We start from the raw sequence: 27,113 nt of genomic DNA, 5'->3' as shown, positions 1-27,113 counted from the left end.
TTTCTAGAGTAACCTTCCTCACCCCTGCATTGCAGATGCATTGGGGCCATAATTTCTGAGATTTGTGATCCCACTACATCTAACAGGCACTCTGTTAAGGAACGCTGATTTAAAAGAATGACAATAGGTTATAGTCTGTTTTAAGACAGTGATCTAATTTCCAGTAATGTGAGCTAGTCCGATAGTTACTGAAAATTTTAAGTTATAGAAAGAGTCAGATGGCGACTGGAAAAATGTGTGATGCAATGGCTTACAAGGGCCATTTATGGACCCCTTCCTGTATTCTTGATCTGCTTGTCCTTTTATCCTAAGCAGCTCTCTGGTTTGATTTGTACATAGAAAATCTACAGACACAATGCCATAACTATCAGTAAAACAACCCTCATTCATATCAAGATTCTGAGTGCACAAAGAGAATAGGAGAATGGAATTTCTCCTTTCATGGGAGTGGATAGAGATAGAGAATAAAAAAAGACACCCAGATTTTGGGGCAATCAACAGATGGAGGACCTCTTACTCCCACAAGCTTGCTTACCTATTAAGATCTACTTCAGAAGCCCTCCAGTGGTCTTTGGTAGGGGAGGAACAGTACTAGGAGGGCCACTACAGAAGTGAACTAGGAGTGACCTGTTATAAGACTTTATCAGTTGTGACATCTTGATTTTACATCATCTCTCCAGTACTCTGCCCACATAACTCCTAGTTCCAGCATCTTGCATTTGCCATTTTTGTTTAACAGAACTGGCCCTGTTGCTTTACCTGTTCAGCTACCACTGTTAAACCTCAGGTGTTGTATACTATATCATGTTTTCTAGCTATTTCCATGTTACGTTAAATCACCATAAACTTTGTAAATCAGCTTGACTGGGTTCCCATAACATGCTGAAACTAAAACCATCTAAACTACTCTTTGGTTTGTTTCATTTATTTATTTAAAATGTTTCTATGCTTCCTCCCATATAATCATATCTCACAGTGGTTTATGAAGAAAGAAAGATAACATTAAAAAGGGGATGGTGGAAAAAAGCAAAGTAACGTTCACATAGAGAAGGCTAGGCAGCACATTTACAAGTAGGGATTTCTATTCAAGCATGCCTTCTCAATCTGAATAATCCACAGTATATACATCAATACATAAAGCACAGAACCAAGTCATGTTTGCTCCATGTTACTGTTTCTTTCCCTCTTTCTTGCTGCTTCTCTTATTCATGGTCCATTTACATTGACCAGTCTTTCTATTCCAGTCCTAATGCTAGTAGCTGTTAAAATATACTCATATGTGCTAGGAAAGAGAGGGTTTTGTTCAAAAACCTGCACAGTCGTTTCTGCTTCCCAATGTAGCACATGCGTCTGATGGTTCCAATCAGACTACAAAAAGCAAGGTACTGCTAAGAGCAAAATTTGGAAAGCAGGAGACAGCTTTTGTTCTTGGTTACTTCAGTGCCACGGTTTCCACTTCCCAGTCTGTTCAAAACAGTTTGAAACTGAGCCATTATCATCTTCAATTCTGCCAACCTTGAAATAAAGAGAATGTGTAGAGAATAACATGAACCAATTATTGGCCTCTCTGTGGATGCTGGAATACAAAAATCCCTTAGACCCCACTCATCCAAAACAGGAAAAAAAAGTGGTAACAATCCCCTTCCCAGCCCATGTTTTTATTTATCCTCTTTGTGTTTGGTCACTTGCAAAAAAATGATGAGTAATTTCTAAGAGTAGGAGGTACAAATCACCAAGCTACCTTTTCTCCAGTGGATGTAAAGGCCCACAAGCTGTGATAATGAAAAATAGCACATCAGTATTTTTGCAACTAGGCACCTTTGTAATAGTTGTAAGTGTGGTGGCTGGAGAGAGGCAGACAAAGGGATGGGTTCTAAATGAGCAGGACACTGAAGCTCAGTGGTGGGGACTCTAGAAGGTGGGAGGCAGATTGAAGCTGCAGTTCACATCAGTGGGAGAATAGACCACCCACAAGCTCTCTGGAACTGCAGCACTGCAAAAAATACACCAACTTTGCTTCTCTTTAAATAAATCAGTGGAGCCAGAAAAAATGGATTCAGCTCTCAGAATTCACCAATATCATGTGACTCTACTGGTCCAGAGTTGATTCCAAACTAGCACACCGCCCTTATGTTTAAGTGCCCACAGTCAGGGGTGGATGGGAGTTTAGTAATGGTTGCCTTAAGGAAGGAAGCTGCTCAGTGACTGACCCAATGAGATCTGACGACACAAGGATATACATGCTACTTTTTGTTCAGCCAGATCATATCACCATATTTTTATTTATTCAGGAATATATAATCTAAGTTTCTGCTCAAAAGCTTCCCAAGTGGCTGCCAGATCAACTTTCCTATGGTCCCACCAGATATCATGCTGTATCTGATGTTTTAATTTTTTTTTAACAAAATAATTACATAAGAAACTTGCATGTTGCAAAGCAAAACACCAGCCTATGTCATCACCCTTATTTCAAAAAAATGCTAGAGGCATTCTTAGGAAATAAAGAAGATGGTAGCTGTGGCCTAGTTCTTTATCTGGAAGCATGCCCTTTTGTCCAGAAAAATTATATGGAATTGAGAATTGGGTATGTCAGGAGAAACATGCATGTAAGCTGAATGCAGAGGGAATGCGGGACTTCAGAAATATATGGGGTAAAACAAGACAAAAGAGGGTCAAGAATGAATGGATGCTGAGTGAATGTGAGTATGAGCAGTACAAAAGAAGTACAAACCAAGTCTGGTTTGGTCATGTAGAGAAAATGAATGAAGATTAAATTGCAACATATAAGATGTATGAATGTGTGTGTGCACCTTCAAGTCAGTGTTGACTCCTTGTGACCACTTAGACTAGTCCCTGCAGTTTTCTTGGCAAGGTTTTTCAGAAGTGGTTTGCCATTGCCTACTTTCTAAGGCTGAGAGGGAGGGGCTGGCCCAAGGTGGCTTTGTGCCTAAGGCAGGAGTAGAACTCACGGTCTCCCGGTTTCTAGCCTGCTGCCTTCACCACTACACCAAACTGGCTCTCTGCCATATATGAAAGAACTGTGAATTGGTCAAGAGGAAGAAGCCCAAGAAATCTGTGGTTCAGAACATCAAAAAGAGAGGCGAGAAATCCTGCTCAGATCCATATATGGATTTTCCATTTAGAAGTTATTTTTCAATTAAATTAATTTTCATTTTCAATATTGAATGTTACAATTTTGCCATCTAATAAGTGCACCAAAAGGGAAGGAGAAAGGTGGAAACAGTGGAGGCCAAAATCTTTACAGGGTTTAATTTAGGATCTTTGACATACTAAGGTGAGCATTCCAGAGATAAGAGATGGATGTGTAGAGAGGAGGATCTGAGCTCCTTGGACATGTGTTTTATGTTTCCAGAATGAGCCAGAAGATAGTGAACCTTGTGCCTATTCCAGAAGTACTTCTAGAAGCAATCTGGGATGCAGAGGGAATGATCCTTCCCATCATGATCAAATCAAACATTTTAGATATGTACCAATGAATGCTAACAATGATCAACAATACCCACTCCTTGTTTTTGAATCTGGGGGTGTTCATTACATTTGAGACTGTCCAAATTCATGTGAACAGTGAGATACCTCAAATACCGCATTCATTCGCTACAGCTTATGCAGAGTATAGTTGATTGTGCTTAAAAGTCCGTCCCATTGTGCAGTTACTAGCACAGCTATTAATCCCTGTGTCAGAAAACGAGAATCATCTGTTACGCACACAGAGACATGCAAATCTGCTCTTGCTTTTGACTTACTCTCCTTTTCTGACTAGGATGGGAAAACAGATTTGAGTTTTTTGCCTACACCCAGCTGCCTGTATACTATATCCATGACAGAAATGCTGCACTGGCATATAATTTCCCCCTCATGTCTTCTGACGGAGCAGACTGCCCTTGCTTGGTTACAGATGGCTTTCCTGTCATGTATGTCCTGCAGCCTTCGTTGCAGCTGTGTGCCCAGACCTGCTGCTCTATAAATGTTCTCCTTTTGGAGCACGCGGCCGATGTTTTCAAAGGCATTGAGAGCATTAAAGGGCTCTTCTCTAAGAGTTAAATGGAAGGGTGGAGTAGAATTGTTGAGCAAAGTGTAAGGGAGCATAACCAGAGATAATAGGCCTAATATTGAGAGAACTTTTGCACATGGAGATTTATAAAGGCATCAAAGTAACTTTCCAAGAAAGCTGGCAGCGTCCCACTTTGGGACAAGTCGGCTTTAGCCCAGGAATGGCTGCCAATTGCACCGGCAAAGGAAAACATGCCAAGTATTTTGGCAGAGAACAAAACCGAGAGATTTAGAGTCTACTTTCTCTTCATTTCACAGTGATATTTAGTCTTCTTAGTGTTTTGTTTCATTTTTTCCCAAATAAACCCTATCCAAACTTTTTTTTTCTAAGGTTGCATCATTATATCCTTGTAGATGACTTGATTCTTACTTCTGGCATCTGCAATTTTTTTAAAAAAATGTTTCTTATATATCCGTTAGGTTTGGACCAGATGCAGATTACATTTTTTTTGTAAATGTAAAAATAGTCCCCAGATGACATAATGACCTCAAGTGAAGTCTAGCAAATCTTGCCTCACTTTTCAGCAGCTAAAAAGCCAACATGGATAAAACTGATGTTAACATTCATTGAACATAGTGCTTCCCTGAAAGTAATATTTTGTGCCAAGGGACATCATAAGGCAGTATGTATATATGAAATATATATATTTCAAGAATTAATAATAGACAGCCTGAAAGGTACAGTGAGCTAAATTATATGAGAAGTTCTAATTTCTCGTACATAACGGAGAGCATAATGCAAATCTATCAGGCAGCTTTAATCTTTATAATTTGAAATTTTAACCAGAATCTATCCAGTGTGCTCATTTCTCTTGAAGAGAGTTATTTTAAGAATATAATGAGAGCATGACAATTTTTACTAATTATAGTGAGAGGCTGGAATATATTTAACTTCTGCCTTGGAAAATGCTTGTTAATAGTCAATTGTCAATCATTTTTAACTCGTGACCTTGCAATGTGCAGTATGCTTTGGAAACAATGGTAAAGTGTAAGGAAATGATAAATTTCTAAACATAGCTGAGCAGTTTCTTAAAAATATGAAATATGGACATGTTGTCTTTGAGGTACAGGATTATTTGTAAGATGCCCTTGAGTATGATTAACAGTGTATAGCAAGCAGCTCTTGAGCAGCAAACCAAGATGTGAACAAAAAAAACCGTTCTAGCCTATCAAAAAGGAAGAACAATACCAGTAATATAAAACAGGTTAATTGAGACTGCTGGCCTCTGCTAGACAAAAATAAATAACTGGCTTTCAGCAGGAGCTGGCATCATCCAAAATGAATGAAGCAGTCCCTTGGGGTAGGTCCACCCACCAGTCCTGCATATGTACACGCACACGCATCCACACGATTGGTATGGAAAAGGAGTACAATGCAGTTAAATAAAGACCTTCCAAACTGGATGTGCGTGGTAGACCTAGCATCACCCAAAGATCACATCACAAGCCATGCACAAAGTGATATAAAAGAAGAATACATTTCAGGACACAGGCAGAAACAGAATTTACAACCTCACATGGTCATCTCTGCGATGCCACACAGCACCAGAATCAACCATTGAACACAATTAGAAAAAAATACAGTGTGAAGGAGAACTTGTCATCGTGACTGTTCTATCCTGCATGAACATCCAAGCCAAAGGCAATGCTGCCTTCATGTTAGCAGCCAGACATTATTGCTGTTTTCTTGTCTTTCTAAAATAACAAGGGTGAAGTCAACATCCATAACATGATCATCCTTTTGCCAGTTGTAGTATGTCACCAGAGACATTTGAGTTATTTCTGTGCTTAAATATACTTTCCCTATGCAGCTCATCAGTTACTTCTGTAGGATTTTCCGATCCATTATCATTGCATTTATTTTATTTTGAAATTCATTCCCTCCAGCTTTTAACCTTTACAAGAGTTCTGTGAGATAAGTTAGGTTGAGAAACCTTAACTTGCATGATTGATACAATTGTCAACCGAAGCAATATTGAGGGTTCCTTTCCTTTTGTTTATTTTTGGAACTCACAGGTGGAGGGAGGATACAACTCAGGCTGCATAACAAAGGATGCTCTACTGATGCTTATTATATAATTCTGGTACCTGGAAAAGTTCTTTTTGAATTGGAAAAGCCAAATATTATTTGTTAAAGGGGAAATGCAAATACCACCTAGGAAGTTTAAAATGCTGAGCTGAGATCAAACCTAGGACTTCTTGGTCTAAGTCCAAGAGTCTAACTCTGACAGTTATGGCAATGAACTTGGCTTAAAGTGCATTTATGGTTAACAGATTGTAGTTTAATGTTGGGTCTATGACTGCAAGGTTGCTTCCAGAAGATTTCTAATGCTAACTCTTCTGTCTTTCCATTGGATAAGAAAAGGTGGGGATGGTTGTTTTTTTTAAAAAAAGGGGGGGGGGAAGGCTACAAAAGAAAGATGCTATCATTAACCCCACTTATAAAATTCTAGAAATGAATAGGACAGTTATGTAATAAAAGTTTAATCTGGAAGGACATAGGATTTTTAACCAAGGTGCTAAGCCACAATCTTTTAAACACATTTCATAACAGGCAATGATTTACTTTGAGATTAGTACATTGGCATGCTACAATAGGAATATACTATAATATAGGAATGCTGGATAGGGCACAGCATGGTAGATAATGGATTTATCTGCATTTAGGATGTATTTGCAATATTTTCTCTTAATATAGTTTTTTAACATAAAACTTCCCTGAACTTCCAGACCATTGTTCATGGACTAAATTGTGCAGTGGAAAATGCAAAGTATTTTATCATGTGTTACTGTGTTGACACCGTACAGAATTGGCGTGTGTGTAATAAAACATAACCCCCTGAGACTTTAAAGTAAGAATTTTTTCACTGACACTTGTCAAATGACGTTGCCTTGTAAGGCTCATAGATGAAGCATCTTTCAATTTTGGTGGGAAGTTTTCAGTTAGAGCAGGTGGCTTTTAAAGTTCTTTTTCTATTTCCTGGTAGGCCTTATTAAAATATTCTTCATTAACATATTTTGTTCCGTACTAGCTACATTGTATGATATGTCATTAGTTTTGTTCAGTTGCTTTATTGAGTAACTTCAAAGACGACCTTTAGGAGATAGATGTTTGAGTTGTCCTTATGGTACCTAGAATAGAATATCCTCACAAGTTGAAATCCTAAATGTACTGTAGATCTGTGCTTATTTGGAACTTGAGGTTTTGTAGAGACCAAGCCTATTGTTTGTTTAAGTAGTTGAATAAACATCATTTTCTCTTTACCTTCTCTTCTAGTACTTCCACTAAACTCCAGAAAGATGATACAAGAAATAATAGGAGCTAATAAGTAATTGTTAATTCTTTTCTATCTGAAACTGAGAGCAATTAAGCTAATAAGAATCTACATAAATGTTGGGATAAAAGCCTCTGATTTTGGATTGTCATATTAGGTAGGTTCAATTTTCAATTTCAGTTCAATCCAGAGCTTGCCTGGTCTGTAGACATTACCTTGTTATAATTTTTATTTCCATACCAAAATTGTATTAGCCACCAATTTCTACAGATATTTTGCTGTTAAATATAAATAAAGAGCAGGCTCAATCATTGAGCAACTCTACCATGCCTCTTTACTCAATCTTCCTATATACTCTTTTAGGATTTCATTTTTATTTTCTAACCTTAGGAGTGAAAGAGTGTGCTAGAAGGTTGGCAGAAGTGGGTTACATTATTTCCCCCCTTTCTTCTGTGTGTCTCAATGAAATACTGTTTGTGGATGGAGAAGCTCTGTTTCTTCTCTCCACTGTGGGATTTGGACTTCAGTATCAATGTCAACTATGTTGATGAGTGGAGCTACTACCTCCTATCTGCTGTCACCACTGTCCACTGGCTTTGTTTTACCCTTTGAGACCTAGAGTTGAGTACTTGTGGGGGGGCGGGGGGAGACAGGAAAGTACAAGCTGTTCTTCCTTCCCCTTGTTCCTGATTGTATCAGGAAGGAAGAGCAGTAGCAGCACCAGAAGGAAATGGCTCTCAAGGGTTTGGCGGCAGCAGCAACCCTCCTCAAATAAGGGCTTTAGCACTTGCCCAGCAATGCCAGCACCCATGCTGGCCTTAGAATGGTGGGCTTCTACTGGAGCATCAGTTCTTCCTACAGATTGACCCTTAGCATGGCTGGTGTACCAGTGTCCTGCAAGCCTGTGGGTTTTCAGGCAGTGAAAGGAATCATTTTCTCCAGTCTCCTGTGGAATCAGACTGCACATTGCATGTTTTATTTAAATGGTGTCCATGATCAGGTGTTTTCATTGTGCATATTTATTGTCTGCTGATAATTCTTGATTGTTTATGGAAATTCCTGAATATTACATCTGATGCATTTCCTTACAGGATGTTGTTTAGCATCTGTGAATAATTCAACTGAATGTTGCCTTTCTTTTGTGTTTCAGCTTGCAAAACAGTGATGCCGCAGAACTGACCACATTGATCACAGTAAGTAGTTAGTTCCTCAGTGTCTGACATTAAGATAAATTTTTAAGGAGTGTGATTGGTGTTGGAGAAAATAAGAATATTGTGCACAGCCCACGGAAAGTTAAACGCATGAAAAACTGTGTAGCTTTGTATGCATGGCTAATTTGTTATAATTGGATTGGAACATGCCCATCTCTTTCTCTCTCTCCTGTATATAGTATCTCTCATTATATACATCATATCTGAAGAGCACTAGGTTGGACAGAGTTAGCCTACTATATACCATTGTGTAGTTCCAGTACAGTGATGCTGTTACTCAGAGGACTTACTTCACTTGAGTACATTTAACGTGTTATGGTATGTGGGAATAATCTTGGGAGACAGGAGGGAGATCTGCAGACTATACAACTGTCTGATAAATGAAATCTGAGCCTGCAGAACAGATGGAGATATGACTAACGTCTCAGAAGGGACTCTCCCTAGTTTCTTTGACTGTAAAGGTGAGGGGGAAAGAGATGTACTTTCAGACTTGCAAGATTCTGTTAATGTAACCTTACAATAAAGCAGAGCTAGTACTTCTGGGTGTGCTTCTTGGCTGGACTACCTTGCAAGGCTGACACAATATCAATGAGAAGTAAATGCCATTCTGAGTTTCTGTTGCAAATTGTATCATGTTATGTGATTGTGCTAGTCAACATCTCTTGAGAGGAAATCAGACGAGCACTTGTTCATGCTCCTTGGCCCTGCGGCCACTTTCTACATGTATGGATAGTAGGTACATATATTGTGCCTGTGTGATTAAGGACATTTTCCCAAACTGGGCACGTTCTCAAGTTATGCTGAGTGCATAGTTACAAGTAAGTAGAGGAATGCTATCTGCTCCCCCTTCTATATGTGTTAGCTGGACACATAAGTAACAGTTTGACCTTCCTGGTCTCATTAGGTGTGAAGAAGCCCCTAAAGGCAGGGGTTTCCAAAAAGGAAAAGTGGTTTCAACAGAGGAGAACTTAGATTAGAAAGGTAGTAATGAGAGGTGAAAAGGCAGGAGAAGGGGAGGAAAATAACAGCTATTTACAAGAAAACGAACGCTTACAGAGATTTAATTATAGATGCAGAATATGGAAAGTGAGGCTAAAATGGGCCAGGAACTCCAACTTTTGGCACTGTGTGTGTGGTGTATGTGTTTAGTCCTGAAAGGTGGATTCTGCCTTTCCCAGCCCTTGTTCCTGTTGGGTCATCCTTTCCTGCACCAGGGCCAGCCCTTTCATTAGCTACAATGAGGCAGCTGCCTCAACAGCAGTTGCCGAGAGGGTAGCTGGGGACCGTGAGTGCACACACCTCGCTCTGCACATCTTCAGCTACCCTGCTTCCCTTAGACATAGCGGAGGGCCCTGTTCTGTTTCCAGGGCTGAAGTAAGATCCCTCCACCGGGTTGTTCAACTTCTTTATATGGAACCATTTTGCCATTTACTGCAGACAGCAGAATGTCATGGGCCAGCCAGGTAGGACCGCAGCAGCCACAATATTGAAATTGCAGTCCTTAGCCCATTGTTTTCTGTTTACTATTGTCACACAGGAAAACGGTGGCCTCATTTCTAAGTGAAATTATACCCTGGATGCTGTTTGATATTATCATTATTATGGCTCATTTGCTGCACAGAACACGCCATTTCCAGCCATTGGTACAAATTAGCAAAGCACTTTTTCATTCTCATTCGGAAGTCATACTGAAGCAAATGGTGAGAATAAGAAATTTAGAGCTCGCCTGATTCTGTCATGTTTAAAAAACAAAATCAGGGGTTGGATTTTATAATTGTAATTGCACTGTGTGGAAGATAGTCTCAGATAAATGAGTGAGACTTATTTCCTAATAATGCCTGTGGGTTATATAGACATGATGAGAAGTCCATATGCCTTAGAAGGTTTTGATATATAATTTATATCAAAATATCAGTGAGTGAGGTCTCCATGTAAAGCTACTCTTCTAAGTTTGCACTCGGGGAAGCCTTTGCTGAACCATAAATGATATATTCATGCATAATATATGGCTGGTTGGTTCCCTCTAGTGCCCGTGGTTGGATCCCATTGAATGCTGTGTTTAGAATGAGATGTTATAAACCTAAGTGCAGAAATAATTAGAAAAACAATAGTCCGCTCTCAGCATTGGTAATGCCTAGGCCTTGATAGTATGTATTTATTGATTTGATGTGATTGTTTTTAGACTACGCATCATAGGAGTCCCTAGGCAATATACAGAATGCCCAAAACGTCAGATATAAACATACACAAATGATAAATTCTTACATTAAAAATAGATTGACACAGTATTTTGACAAGTTTCAAAAATTCTTAAAGTAAGTAATTAAAGATGGAGGCCAATTGACACAGATGTTTTTAAAGACTTCTCAGTGGCCAACACATGAGGGAGTCTAGATACTGTACTGGGAAGTGAATTTCAGTCACAGAGAAAGCTCAACTCCATGGAGCCAGTCAGTTGGCTGTCCCTGGACAAGGACCTCTCCAAATGATCTTACTGGGCAGAGAAACTCTTGAAGGATTCCTCTGGTGTCCTGGGGCCAAGCCATTTAGGGCTTTGAAGTCCTGTTCTCCCATGTCCTGGTTCATAGAACATCACATGATGCCCAAATGTGTATCCCTTCCTGCAATTCAAACTCATTTGTTATTTTATCAAGCATTTGCCCAGCTGATTAAGATTTTTAGGGACTCTTGGCAGTCTTTATGATTGCATTTGGAAAAATCTACAGTTTGGGATACTTAACTGCTCTCCCACTCTGCAGGATATTTATAAATATTAAATAGCATTGATTCCAGCACAAAACTTTGAGGAACGTGCCACAGCTCAGTTTCTTTTATTGTGAGAAAGGTCTTCATCTGCTTGTCTGGTTGTTTTTTTCTGCTTCTAAGTTAAAGAAATAGCAAGTGTCTGTTTTAACTTTTATAACAATAAGCTCCTCAGAAACTTTTCTTTCTTTTTTGTTTTTGCTTGTTTTATTGTAACCTTACATTTCTTGTGGCAGGATTTTTTGGCCACACTAATGGAAAAGAAAAGAAAAAAAATCCAGTTAACATTTAAGTAGCTTGTAATCTTCCAGCTGTTTTGGGATTGCAGAAATTTTAGGGTGCTGGGAATCCTGGGGGGTTTAATCCCAAATAATTTGGGATTACCAAGCTCAGGAAAGCTATGTGAGAATCTTTTTGGCCGTTACAGCTTTTAAAATCTACTCATTAACTACGCTTGGACCTTTTATCATCTTCCTGAACCTATTTACCTTTTCACTTTCTTCTCAGACCCTTGTCTTTATCACAGATTTTACAGTTCCATTTTTGAGTAAAAATATATCTTGTGTTGTATAAACCTGGACATAGTGAGGTTAATCTTAATTGTGATTATAGGAGAGAAGCCAAATTCAAGCCATAAATTATGATCTGTTATAACTGATCTTACTTAAGTAAGTTATAACTGATTTGTTATAACTGATCTTACTTAAAATTAAATACCCTTTAGTGTCTAGAATATGTGCTTTTGGAGGGGGACAACTTCGAGTCAGTGTTGACTCCTGGCAACTGCCTGGACAAGTCCCTGCAGTTTTCTTGGCAAGATTTCGGAGGTGGTTTGCCCTTGCCTGCTCCTTCCTAGGCTGAGAGAGAGGGACTGGCCCAGGGTCACCCAGCTGGTTTCATGCCTAAGACGGGACTAGAATTCACCATCTCCCAGTTTCTAGCTGGTGCCTTCACCACTACACCAAACTGGCTCTAGAATATATGCTTACCTGAGATTAAAGATTTCAGCCTCTCCTTGAACTGCATCACTGGAGGGACACAAGCCTAGGAAAGATGGCCTCACTCTTCTCATTGCTAATGCACAGCCATCGGATCTGGGTGCCAAATTCCCCACTGCCATTGTACTCCAGGTGGAGAGAAGCTGCACCTAATCTGATGTGCCTAGAACATCTTGTATCTGGATTTGTCACATTCTTCTGCCCTAATGCTCTTTTATTCCATAGATTAAAACAACAACAGCCAAACCCCTACAACTTAAATAAGAAAAGACTAGACTTCCTTAATAAGCCTTTGATACTATTTTGCAACTGCGTGTGGAACTTCTGCCTTACCATTCCTATGCTGGAGGTCAGCTTTTTAAATTTGAAGATCCAGATTTTCCAATTCGCTAGGAAAAGAATCTAGCCAATTCAGTCTGGTTTGTGAGAACAGGTTGCTAAATTGCCACATACATTACAGCCAAGCCCCAAAATCAGTTTTTTCCTACTCTGTCTAGACAAGCTGGCTTATCCAGGTGGAGTGAAAAAAAAAAAGAGATCAGGTTTTGTTTATACAGTCAAAGCCAGACCCTTGAGAAGATTGTGCTCTGAGCTTTCTGGAGAGCCAGCTTGTCCAGACAGAGTGAGAAAAATGTGAGTTTATATCTTAGTTCTAACTAAGATACTAGGCTTTAAGCATCTAATGAAGAATGTATCTTCTGTTGATTCCCTTTTAATGGAATGTGATATGCATGATTGTAGATGGATGGGTAGATTTGGTTATGGATGGAAATTTCTATTTTTTTAAAAAAGAATGTAGGTAAGCCTATTCAGCTCAGTAGGACTTTGAGCCTGACATTGTAGTACTTCAACCCAGTTCTAAGCAGAATTATGGACAGTGAGTTTAAGATTGCAGTTGAAGCTCTTCATTAGTATAGGCTTTAAAATATTTTAATTATCTAATTGTATATCATATCAGCAATATTAAAAATAGAGGGAAGGGAATAGTAAATAAGGAAGAAAATTCTAAGCTCTCATACTTTTACCATCCACTCTTAATAAGGATATCAGGCTATTGCCCCTTCTCTCTTCACTCCTCTGAGTAAAGCAACCTGGATCACATTTTGTAGCCTTTTATTATTAAGAGATGCCATCCAGCTTGAAAGGATTTTTTTCCTACCAGTCTTACCTTCCCAAACCACTGAATTTATCAAAGGTTTCAATCTAACTTTAGTTACATTGTATTATTTAGATCAGATTCCTGAATATGTATTATCAAGGTGATGAGAAAATCAATGTGAATTGTAACTGTAGTGATTCATAGTGCTGCAAAATTTGAGAACCTCTGTTTTATTGGCAGAAAAATGAGTTGGTATGTCTTTATTCATTACTCTAATATTTATGATTTTGAAAGGCTATCATAAGAAATTATTGTCCAATCAGATGTTGCCCAATTTAGACAACAGTCCTGTCTGAACCTGGCCGCTTGCTGATACCTGCACTCTAGGTGATCTTAACGAAAAGGAGTCAGGACTATTCAGAAGAGTTTCTAATCCAATGAATATAGACTCTCATGTCATGCAGCAAATTATCTGAATATCTCTCCTGGTTTCAAAAATGACTTGTTCAAGAGGCCAGCTGTTTTTGAGACGTATATGAGCAAAGCCTCTTTATGACTTAGCTGCTCAAGTTGAAGCTGATTGTGCACTCGGAAAACAGGACAATTTTAAAATAGAAAGCCTGTCTTTTTATGGGTGTCTGGGTCTTGGATGCTTAGCTAGCTCTTTCGGTGAGATCTGAGACTTTTCATCACTTTGGATTGTTAAAAGTGGTCGATGACCACCAGTGGAGTTTGAATTGAATTTATAGCTGTTCTAATTGAAAATGAATTTGTTTTCTGCCTTTGGTACTCAAAGATAAAGGTGAGGCTTTGTTTGATGCTGCTGTATTTTAACTGTGTCAGGGAATCCCAGGCAGGAGAACACTTATCTTTCCTTCTTCAGTGCAAGCTGAATATTTTACGATAGTCTGCAATCTTGTATTTCAGTAGCGACCTTCATGCTTGCGTCCCACGGGTGCTTTACAATCAGTAAAGTTAAAATCAGATCTGGTAGCAGAGAGGGGGGAAAAATGCTAAAACAATCGTTTTAGAAATGCTGACTAAAAGGAATCCTTTTAAAGGTTAGTTTTAAAAGGCCCCCAAGTTGGGGATGCTTTCTGCTTATCAGACAGTCAGGATCCACAGTTGAGTACAAAACTATTTAAAGCCTCTCCATGGCATCTTACACATTTTTTAGAATGGGGGAAAGGGTAGCATCGGAAAATGACCAGATTTGTAAGACGTGGCAGATCTATAAGACAGGGGGAAGCAAGTGAATTAGTGGCCAAAGGAACAATTTTGTATTAAATATGTACCTTAGCAGGTCCCTGTGAAGCGATTACCAAAAAAAGACCCAAATATTCCTCTGCTGCTCATATGCATTTGAAGCAACCAAAGGGCAGAAACCAGCCCACTGACCAATAGGGCTGTAAGAATGCATCTGCACCATATGAGGAACAGACCTGATTTTGTAGAATTCCTGCAGTATTGCCTAAGATGCTGGACATTGTGAAATTTACTTGAACAGGACAGGAGGATTGGAACTAGACACAATTAGAGATCCAGACATGTCTTTCCGTGTACGATATTGCTAGCAGACCTGAGCTGCAAAAAATCCAGAATTAGACTTTTCTGTGTCTCTTTACTATCATCTTATGGTCATCCAGATAGTTGCATCCCAAATCTGGTAGCCTTAATGTAGGGAAGAGCTCCAAAGAGACTTTTGTCTTGCAGAGGCTCTCTTTGGAGGAATGGCAGGAAGCATAAGGGGGACAAAGGTCAAAATGTACATTGTGACTTCACTATGGGCATGTTCATCATTTTTCCATTGTGCTTAGGTGCAGGTGATAGGGAGACAGGGAACTCAAGTCATCTTCACCAATTCTCTCTGAAAGCCTTGTGGAATCATTCCCACTTATCCAGCAAGGTCTTAACCTGCCAAAGCAAATTTTTGGATTAAAGATGGTTGCATGTGGAAGGAGAAATGTGCAAACATGCAGTAGCGTGAGCAGTAATGGACATGCCTTGGTATGTCTGTATAACACCTCTGCTTTATGAGCAACACTGGTTGCCAGTTTGCTGGCAAGTGCAATCAAGGTGCTGGTTGTTACCTATAAGCCCTACATGGTATAGGACCTGGTTACTTTAGGGACTGCCTGTGTCTCCTAACATCTGCCTGGCTGATTTGATCCTGCAGGGTTGGTGCACTCTGGGTTCTTCCAATTAATGTCATCTATCGGGACCCTGGAAGTGCACATTCTCTGCAGCAGTGCCTGCCCTCTGGAACAAGGTTCCCCCCGAGATCCAGATAGCCCCCCACTCTGCTATTGTTAGAAGAGCCCTGAAGACCTGGCTCTTCACCCAGGCCTTTGGCGAGAGAGAATGAGACCCCTCACTTCATCACATCATCTTTTATCTTTATCTTTCATGTTTTATTGATGTTATTGTAATTTTTTTTTTGTTTGATTGTTGTGAGCTGCCCAGAGTTGTTGAGAATCGGGTAGCATACAAGTTTAATAAATCATCATCATCTTTCCCTTCCTCAGAGCACCCCAAGGTTTGAGTGTGACCCCAGAACTGATTGAAAAGTTGCCTCTAAATTGTAATTTTTAATATGCTGGAAGGAGAAATTTGTTAATTACATGGGCAGTGATCATATTAACTGTATTTGAATTAATTTTAATTAAATTTAAATTAACTTAAATTCATTTTTGGTTCTTTTTTGAAGGCTAAATGTGGCCTTCAGTCTGAAAAAGTTACATTTTCCTGTTCCAATAGAAACATCCTTATAGTAGAGTTCTGCTCTTAACAATTCTGAATCCAACCCAATATCTGTTACTTGTTGAATTAAATAATTTTGACATAATTAATGTCAATAATTTAGATTTTCTTGGAGAAATGATCAAGTACAAAGTTTTTTTTTCTTTGGCAAATAAATCTGGACTGTCTCTAAGAATTGCTCACAATAGTTGGTACTAGCTTCTTGATTGCAGCAACAGTTCAGAATATATTTTTCAAAGAAGCAAGGGGCAGGGAGGCTACAAAGCTGCATTATCCTGTATGCCTGTACGACCCACCAAGTTGGAGTGAGAGCTAGTGTGATATGCTGGTTAAAATGTTGGACTGGGAATAAAGAAAGCTTGGTTCAGAGCCCATTCTACCAAGGAATTTATTGAGTGTCTTCATAAAGTTCTTGTGCAGATGAAATTAGGGGAGATTCCCAAATGTGTAGTTGAGTTTCTGAAAGAAAGTCGGAATATAAATGTAACAATAAATGCAATTGTATGTGCAAGCAGGGATATACACAGTAATACCTTGGTTCACAAACGCTTCTGTTCACAAACAATTCGGTTCGCGAACAGCAGCGTTCGCAAAATTTTGCTTCCGTTCGCGAACTCTGCATTGGGTGATGAACACGCCTGCGGCCATCTTCCCTGCTCTGACACGTGGTCGTGGCTTCCCCTAGGTGAGATCGCAGTCACAGACAGACACTTGCTGTGAAGCTTTTTGGTGTCGCCTCAAGCAAGGTTAGTGTTCTCTCTCTTCATACTGTACCGTACTGTACTTTGTTTCATATTTTTGTGGTTAAAAAAAAAATACATACGGTTCAGAACGGATTAACCTTATTTACATTGAACCTTATGGGAAAATTTGATTAGGTTGGCGACCAAAATTGGTTGGCGACCACGTTCGTAGGGGTAGAACGGATTAACCTTATTTACATTGAACCTTATGGGGAAATTTGATTCAGTTCACAACCAATTTGGTTCGCGACCAGAATCGTGGAATGAATTAAGTTCGTGAACCGAGGTGCCACTGTAATAGCTTTTCAGGCTATTGATAAGCCTATTAGCTTGGCAGAAAGTGATATGTGATGATAGTTTGGATGCATTTGGTTTGGTGGATCACAAGTTGGACAGGCCTGAACTGCACTGTCATATGAATAGTATTAGGAATTGGTTACCAAAGTTCTCTAGTTCGGTTGACACACAACGAATGCCTTTTAGGTCTGCGTCTGTGTATTTTGATATGAATTATGAATGAATTATGAATTTTGATATGAACAAAACACAGCTGTGCAGCACTTGGAAATAAGAAAAGGTGCTTTGGACTACACAAGCAGATGAACATAGCAATTGTTTGTGACTCTTACAAGCAAATGTGTCATTTCCTGGGACTGTGAGGATGCCTTCAGCAGCTGCCACATTATCTCAGGAAAGGACAGAACTGCTTTAAAGAGTTGCAGACAGGTGCTATGTTTGCTCCACTGCATACTCCAAGGCGCCTTTTTGGAATCAAATCAGAAGCATTGCGTAGCCCTAGAAAGAAGATTAGATAAACCTACATTAGCACTGGCCTCTGGTTTACCCTCTGCTTTGACCCTACAGCAGTGCAGACTGGCCATAGTGTGATTCAGCACTTTCAGAACTAAATTTGACTGCACGGGAGGACCAAGGAGACATGTTGAGCATTTTCATGAAATAATCGTGATTATATAGGACTACATGATAAAGATACATGGAAAAGAATGGGGCCAACAGACTCATTTCTTGCTTCCATCAAGTGAACTTGATCATGTGGTGGGAAAGTTGTCTGAATAGGGTTTTCAATCAATATGTTAATTACTAGATCTATGGAAAAAATCCTTTGTTATCCACGTTAACTCTTTTCTTCTGTTACCAGTTCAGAGGGCACAGAGGGCTGATTTGGCCTCTGCTCTGCTCCACTGTCCTCTCACCTCACTCCCACTGATCTGGTTCTTGCATAGTATGAGACACAAATCTGTTTCTTTGAAATATTAGTGAGTTGATACTCTGTTTAGAGTTTTCTCTGACAATAAAAAGAAATTGTGTGTTAGAAACATATAGAAGTGTCCTCATCATTATGTACTGTGCAAACTCCTGATCTACACAAGTAAGACTTTTTATTTTAAAAATACATACAGTAGTCCTCATTTAGTGACCACAGTTGGGATCGGCGACTTGGTCATTATGTAAAGCAGTTGCTAAGTGAAATTGCGACTATGCTGATGATCTTATTTCAGCTTTCCTTTGCTTTACAGACCTGCAAAGATCATAAATGCAAGGACTGGTCTTAAAGTTACTTTTTCCATCATCGTTGTAACTGTGAACAGTTACTAAACAAGTCTGTCACTAAATGAGGAATATCTATTACAGAAAAAACAAATACAAATCTGTCTCTCTCTCAGTTAAATCTCACTTCTCCTTTGATGCTTTGAAACTGAGAGTGTGGTTGCTAAAAACCTTTTTTGCCATAGATTTTCATTAATTTAAGGCAGTCTTAAATGATGTAAGGCTCTGTGTGTGTGTGTATGTACATGTGTATATACAGAGAGAGAGAGAGAGAGAGTAAATACAGAATCTAAATTATGAATTTTATTCCCTTGCATAAAGGTGATGATTTTTGTTATTCTGGGTATAGTGAATTCTCAGACCCAGCATGAAACCATACATTTTATTTTAATATCCCAAAATATTATGGAAACAAGATCATTTCTTTTCTACAGTCAGTTCAAAAAGAAAACTAAAAATTCACTACTTTGTATGTTCGCAGCACCTGCAGATTTAATTAAACCTTTCCTTCTATATAATAACAATAATTATAACCGGGAAACCTAAAAGAATAAGATCTCTAAGCACTGCTTTAAGTGTTTGCAATAAGTAAAACTGTTTAAAATGGAAGGCAAGAAGTAATTACACATCTCAAGATTATTTTTTAAAAGAAAGCAGTTTTGCAAAACATACATGTAGATTATAAAGAGACAAATATTAAGTTTGAAGTACTGCAAATGAATATGAGTTACTTGGTGTTTGTAATTCAGAGACTCATTTGCTGACAAATCAGCAGTAAAGATTAAGTAAAACTTGTGTTCTATGATTGAGGAATACAGATTAACTTGAAGGAAAAAATACAGCGATGGAAAATGAAACTGCTTTTTTAAAGTTAATTCATAACAATATTAAACCCTTGTCTCTTCCAAGAATTCCAAGCCTAGAAGCAAACTTTATTCTAGCAAGGATCTTTTATACAAAGAACTGGAGAGCCATGATCCAACTGAAAATGGAGAGGAAGCATAAATTAAATTATGGGATAGGCAGCTTGGTACCCTCCAGATCTTCCATAACATCAGCCAATCTGATCAAGGGACAGGGATGATAAGAGTTGAAATCTCAAACATCTGTCAGATGCTAGGTTGCCCACTACAAAGCAGTACCGGGTCAAGAAATGTCAGTCTTTTCATGATACTTGTACATAGAATGTTTTTCATGAGGACTCATTGTTATTAAAACCTGCCACACAGAAAAAAGTTGTGGTATGCAGTTCTGCTGGCAAGCTTTCAGCTAGCCATGCCCTCTTGTGCCATAATCCATACCATTTTTTGTCTCGCTTTTTTCCAGTTTCTTCCCCATAGTATCTACAAGCTTTCCATGGCCACTGAGCATGCTTTGTCATAATTTAGTTCTCTTTGGATTCCCCATCTTTACTTCCCAGAATCATTTTTGTAATTTCTTCATTTCTGTAAACCTGAGTTTTTCCCAGACATGGTAGGTACATCTATCTTATGTCTGAGTTTTGGCCTAACCACCAAATATATCCATATCTGGACATAAGAAATAGAAGGAATTATATCTCATTGATACATATGAATAGAAACAAATAAACCCATTAAACTCAGAGACATAAATTTCACTCTATATGTGTTAATATGAATATATATTGTAATAGTAAGCGCTTCTTTTAGTAAAATAACCTATATTTCTGAGCAGTAGACAAACTTCCAAAAATGTTTTGAGAAAAAAAATAAATTCTATTTCCGCAGAAGTTTTTATTCCTATGGTAGATAATAGTATTAATAGTTAGCAGGAGGCAGCTTTCCAATCTATGGAAACATAGGAGTGACTCTCCTTGAACCAAATAGGATAGTTTAAGTTTGTTTGGGTGGAATTGCTAGTGTCCATTGCCTAAAAGCATTAAAGAACAGGTTTTGATTGTGCATTATCAGCTGATGATTAGCATCTGTTAGGAGGAATAAGTAGTTTATTAAGCTTTACTGTACAGATGGCAATTGGAAGGATTCGAATGTAAACTGAATTTTCTGTGCTGTCGTTTTATTACTAGGAGCAGCTGGTTTTATTAGTCAAATAGCAGTAGTATGTTTGAATAAACCTTGAGAATTCCTGTTAGTTGCTATTGCTTAGGAGGTGCCAAAATCATCCAAAGGAATTGTTGTTTACTACAAAGTTTCTGTAACTTGTTTAAGGGATAAATATGTTAAATAAGGCTATAAATATAAGGAAGACTGCTCTAAATGTTAATTTGCTGGAGCAGCAATTGCTTTTCTGCTTATTTTTTTTAATCATATAACCAGCATTTCAATTCTTAAAGAAATAAATTCTAGTTTCCTGTGTGCAAATAGAGATACATAAACTACACATTGAAAATTATTCCTAAAGAGAGACATAATTTAAATCTTAACCAGACTTGAGAAGATAATAGACTCTGTCCCTCCATTTACATTAGCCCAACAAACATGAAATTGGGAATTTGCATTTACAAAGGTAATATGCCTTAGCAGTGTATATTTACCTACTCGGAATAAATTGAACTGTATTAAATGTGATCGTACAATGTGCCTCTGGGTATCTCCTTTGGTGCCCACCAGGAACCCTGTCCTAGGCATGACACAGTGCTCCTGGCAGACCACAGCCAGGGTCTAGAATGTGAATTCACAAGTACAGCTGTGGCCATTGGCCAAAAAGTTGGTGATTCCTCAGCTAGATAATTGTAAACCCTGAACTTAACAGTCTGATGGGGGTCCCTGCTTATGTATACATATAGATTAGAAACACACATTTAACGTTTCTCTTTTCTTCCACTCCCACTGCAGATCTATGTTTTAAAATTCTGTTTGTGTACCTGATAGGTAAGTTCAAAATACAAAATCAGACTGAGATGGGGAAAAATATTAATTATAGTGACCTGAGCATTTGTAAGTTTCATAGTTCGAATTCACTCAAATGACCACCATCTGAATTCTAGGAATAGGATGATTCTAGCTGATTTAGAAATAAGCATCTTTATATGGCCATCCAACTGACCATGGCTATAGAATATTTTAACAAATAGCAAGGACCGAAATGTGGATCGTCTTTCATCTGTATGGTGGGCATCATGGACTGTAGCTCCAATCACCCAGTTTTAATTGCACAACAGGGACTTACTTAATAAATTCATACTACAAGGTGAAACACACACGCACACACACGCACACACATATTAATTAATTAATTAATTAATTAAACTTGTCCCCGCCCATCTCCCCACAATGGGGGACTCTGGGCGGCTTACAACACACTAAAAACATAAATACAAATTAAAAGTTATAAAAAACCAAGCATTAAAAAATAAAAAAATAAAAAATCTAAGAGGCCGATGGGGGCCGAACCAGGCCGCTAAGGGGCCAGCCAACCCCATTTCTGATATCCTCCCTCCCCACCCCAGGCCAGATGGCAGAGCCAGGTCTTCAAATCCCTCTGAAAGGCCTGGAGTGAGGGGGCCTGTCTCACCTCCAGGAGCAAGATGTTCCAGAGGGCGGGGGCCACAGCAGAGAAGGTAATTCTCAGAGAAGGTAATAAAAGATAATTGTAATATCATTGCCCACAGTTGCATAATTTATTGGTATTGCTCAAAGAAATAAACAGGCCTGCAGTCCCCAGCTGTTGAAGAAAATGGTTTGGTACATTACTGAACTTGTGGATATCCATTTTGTACAAGAGATGGCACAAAAGTTGTACAATTGTACAAAATTTAAAATCACAAAAATTTTCATGGCATCTCCAAGACCAACAAATGCATTATTAAACTTTTATGGATCACTTCTGGGCAGCTGAAAACATTTGAGAAGGTGGCAGTAGCAAACCAAGAATACCATAACACTGCCGAGAACCTGCATAGGTGCGGCCATCAGGAGTCAAGACTGACTTGAGGGTGATTTGATCTCCATTTTCGGATGCATGAAAATTTTGTTGGTTTTGTTGCAAAAGGCCAATATGGCTATTCCTTTGGGAACTTTTACAGAAATTAAACACAAGTCCTACCCACTTACTCATAAAGGAGACAAATAATTCATCACTATTTTTCTTTATATTTTGGATCTCTAGGTTATTCTTGAACCTGCTGTCAAAGTATATGCCATGTTAGCTCCTAGCAGCAGAATGGGAAGGGGGCAGTTTCCTTCTCCTTCAGCACTTTCCCCATCCATCCTTAAATATATTTTGATGGGTTGGGGGCCCATTGCAGCAGGTCTTGTGGGAGAGAGAGGTGGTTTAGGAAGAGAATAGATTTCCCGAAGATTTTTCTGAAACAACGCTTGTATATTTCAGTAGCCTTTTGGAATTGGGACAACAATATTTTCAGGGTGTTCTTACCATCCCGAAGAACCAATACAGACAAAGCATAGGTTTTGAATGCTCTTAAAGGATTACTTCTGTTGTTAGTAGTATTGTATATACTATGCCATCTTACAGTTTTTTATTGTGACTCTCCCTTGTATGAATCTGTATGAATCTCCCTTGTAGTTTTACTGTCTTGTGTGATTGTGACAACTCATATATGACAAAGTTTCTGGAATTTCATGATTTCAGGTCATCAATAAGGAAGCTATGCATTTAAATGAATTCCTAAGTAATAAAAATCCAAAGTGCAAGTAGAAAATTAACATACAGGAAAAAGTATTGTTGCGGAACACTATTTGTGATGGAAACTTGTAGAACGCCATTTGTGACAGTCAGAAATGAAGTCTTAACTTTGCATCTGAATGTTGGACTCCTAGATCTGCACTCCTCTGTTTATCTACATTACATCTGTAACTTCTTTATCTTCTTGGAACCACAGTTGTTGGAGTGGGATTACTGCTTTATTAGTTTCTGCTGAGATCTTGAAAACTACGGATAGAAAATAGACACAGTGCATACCACACTCCAAATGGATTCCATATGTAGTGTTACTTTTAAAATCTTGGAACATTTAAGACACATTAAAAAAAATGCATAAGGGAGGGTATTCCTGGGAGAAGCTGACACCGAGAACCAGGGCCACTCAAAGCATCAGCTTAGATAGCCTGGGTGGCCTAATTATGCAGTGGAATGTGCTCCCAAATCTGCAGGTTGTCTGTGGCAGCGGCAAGATACATGTCTATTGCAACAAGAAATGCCTGTATTCATTTTTAAAAGAGCCCGTCATCATCTTGTCATTGTCATCTCATTACGGACCGTAGCGTGTCACCAGTACATAACAATGTATGGACCAGTGTAAAACTGGTACATTTTACTGTCTCATTAGTGGGACAATATTCCAGATGATTTCTTTTTCAGGGTAAAAATACACCAGACATCTCTTTTCATATCCAATTGTCCCACATCTCCGGAGCTTTTATATGAATTTCCCCTAATATGCATAGCTGCTAATGTGAAGTCCCCGAGAAACTTTAAAACATAAATTTCCCTGAGGTTGTACCTTGTTAGATACGTTTCTCTAAGGCAGGCTCTTTAGACATCTTTTTCTCCAATGTAAGCTCCTTTTTTTTCTTTTTCTTTTTAACATAATGATTCCTTTTTGCATTTCAGTTTCAGAAACACAGTCTTTTTCAGCTGCATTCCTCCTGAACAATTTTTGGTGTATGGAGATTTTTATGAGACTAGTAGACTTCAGGCATTGCTACTGTCTTTGCTACAGCAGAGTCTGTTTTGGCAGATCTCCAGAGCTACTCCAAAACATTTTTCTGCCTCAGGCAGAACAGCAAATGCCTCCACCCCACCCCACCCCACCCATGCCCAAGACAAGAGCCGTATTAGCAAAGGCCATCCAAGTTCCTTTTGCATTAAAAGCAGAAAATACCTCAAGCATCTGTCCCCATCTTTGTCAGTGTACCCCTAACAAATCAAACAGTTCACAACTTACTGACTGGCTCATGACAACCAGATTCTGTTATCTGAAACAGATGCTTCACTTTGCCTAATGGTAGGGCCAGCCCAGTGTATTTTCGGATCAGCTCTCACAGAAATCCTTGGTAAATTTATGCACATAGTCAGTGCAAGGGCTGTGTTATAGAAGACATGTGCCTGTTTTATCCAGGTTCACATTTTAGTTAGTGTGAAAAGCTGTAATTATAAGGTAATATGTTCCCGGTGGTAGGCTACAGTATCAGGGTTAGCTCTGCTGTTTCTCAAACCATTCAGCTCAATAAATACAGTTGATGTATGCCCTCATATATAGTTCTTGTGTAAATGTGCTTTCTGTCCCCACCTTTTGAAGATGAGGATCTTTCATTGTTTCAGGCACACAGGCAGAACAGAAAAGTAGGAAACGTTTTTGAAACTCCCAATTTTTCCAGTTGGGCATGGATATAAAATGACTCTCAGAACAGAATTCCTATCAGCCACATGAAGCTAGGGTGTGAAGTCTGGAAGAGAGATATGGATGTATCATCTGTTTTAGATGTATTATAGAGGTGATGTCAAGGTGAAAGCAGACTTGCAGAATGGTTGAAAATCATTGATATTCTGACTCTGAGGCTGTAAATGGCTCTGTGGCAGATGGAGTCTCTGTCAAGGAAGAAAAATGGTAGCTCTGGAGCATCAGAGATGTTTTTCCTAGCAGCTCAACTCACAGGCTGTGACCTTCCAGTGTTCAGGAGTTATGCTTCTGCTTTAATAAATTGTCCTCTGCTTTTTATTCCTTAAAAGTAGATAAATAGTCGTCATCATAATTCAAGACAAATAGAGCTGTTTCATTATAAAAGGAACATAAGCCTATTTTATTACCTACATGCTTAAAATGACAGATTTTAAGTGTGCTTGTTTCCTGAATGGAGATAGGGGACCCCAGCATTTTTTAAGGCTATAGCCATAGGATTAAAATTAAGAGACACAAAAACCTAAAATAAATTAGATTCTGCTAGGCCCTAGAGCTAGTATTGTCTTGTAATACCCTTGAGAGAGAACAGAAAATAAGGTATTTAAAAGCACAAGTACAAAAAAACTCTTGTATCTGATCGACAGGGATGGCTGAAATTGTAGCCCTGTGAACATTTCAGGACTTTTTAGCTGTCCTTTGATAAACTGCCTGTGTTACACCATAATGGATTGTGTTATTCTAGATCAGAGCTAAATGTCAATGTGTCGTATTTCATTGATTTTGATTAAAATGATTAGTAACTATGTGGCTTAATGGAAGAAAGCTATGTTGATCTGCTGAATAACGTCTGCCTACTGAGCCCTACGTTTGATTTTCCAGACAGTCCTTCTGTAAGAAGAGGCAGGAAAAGGTTTTGTGGATGGCAGAACATAGGCGTCTGGTGGACATCACAATGATGAAACAATGATGAAATATATTTCATGATGCAGACTGTGGCCTTTCGTACTTGCATCCTGCTTGTTTCATCAGTTGTCCCCCTTCAGCCTCCCATAGACACCTCTGAGGAGATGAGATTGAGGTTAGCTGATTTCAAGAACAAGATGGTTTTATATTTCTTTTAGATACCTATCTGACTCTGAACCCAGAATGGGAGAATAATGCTGCCAGTGTTTAATTCTAAGTATACATCTCTGGAGGTTGCTGCTTTACTGGGCAGCTGGCTTGTGTGAGGCAAACTGTATTCAGAAAAGACTTAAAATAATTTCATGCTAATGCCATTTCTGTCTCTTTTGTCTGGAAAATATGAACGGCAACTGTGAGTACAGGTAGTCCCCGCTTATCGACCACACGTTTAGTGACTGTTCGAAGTTGCAGTGGTGCTGAACGAGTGGTACTTACAACTGGTCCTCGAAGTTCTGGCCATCACAGTGCCTCTGTGGGCATGTGATCGCAATTCGGGCACTTGACAACCAGCTCGCACTTATGACAGTTGCAGCATCCCACAGTTATGTGATCGCCATTTGCAACCTTCCCTGCTGGCTTCCCACCAGCAAAGTTCCCACCTGGGACTCTAGCCTCTTCTTGCTTAATGATCTTGGGGTTATGATGGAACCAGGACTGTCTGGACTGCTCTTGCTAAGTGAGGCAGTCATGTGATGTCACACTTTACAACCATATCATTTAGTGATGGCAATCCCGGTCCCAATGACCATTCTAATCTGAGGACTACCTGTAATGATACATTGTGACTTCTATTTCTTTATAAAAGGTTTTGATTTGGTTTTATCCATTTTTTTTTCCTAAGGCACATTTTCTAAACACTGAACCACTTTTCAGAGAAACATGATTAAATAGTAGCTCAGAGAAACATGATTAAATAGTAGCTCACAGAATACCTAGTTCAGAGTAAGCAACTTGCACTTAATGGGACCTCTGCTTTTGGGGAATATTGCTCTGAGGGCAATAATATGGTGACATATGGATGAACTTTAAAAAAAATATATTTTAAAAGGTTATATTTTGCAGCTAAAATATGCAACATACAAAAAATAAAAACAGAATAGCTAAAATTAAATTAATTTAAAAGTTCCATTGAAGTATAAAAGTTAAAATATTAGCATACTTATATATTAAAAGACCTTGAAGAGTAACCATATTTTTGCTGCTGGTAGAAAGAGAATAAAGTAAGTGCCAACTGTGCCTCACAGGAGTGGGCAGTCTATAGTTATTCCCTGCCCCCTTCAAGGTAGAAGCATTAACCCAATTTTCAGCTGAGGCTGTT

General features: G+C 38.8%; 1 protein-coding gene across 21 annotated transcripts in view; it reads left to right on the top strand.

Moving 5' to 3' along the window:
* The window catches only part of BAZ2B (bromodomain adjacent to zinc finger domain 2B), a 214,393-nt gene that overhangs the window by 48,243 nt on the left and 139,037 nt on the right, over positions 1-27,113 (top strand). For 20 of the 21 annotated variants that reach the window (XM_088146609.1, XM_088146600.1, XM_088146596.1 and 17 more), the window contains one exon: positions 8,497-8,539. The gene's annotated coding sequence lies outside the window, so the exon portion shown is untranslated. Of the gene's footprint in view, positions 1-7,360; positions 7,504-8,496; positions 8,540-27,113 lie in introns of those variants that run through there. The other variant, XM_088146593.1, reaches the window with a different exon arrangement.

The sequence above is a fragment of the Python bivittatus genome, unplaced genomic scaffold (genome assembly GCF_059951505.1).
Source record: "Python bivittatus isolate LINGU-HERP-01145 unplaced genomic scaffold, Pbiv_v1 ctg000480_np1212, whole genome shotgun sequence".
Taxonomy (NCBI): Eukaryota; Metazoa; Chordata; class Lepidosauria; order Squamata; family Pythonidae; genus Python; species Python bivittatus.
This window is presented reverse-complemented; position numbering and strand designations above follow the sequence as displayed.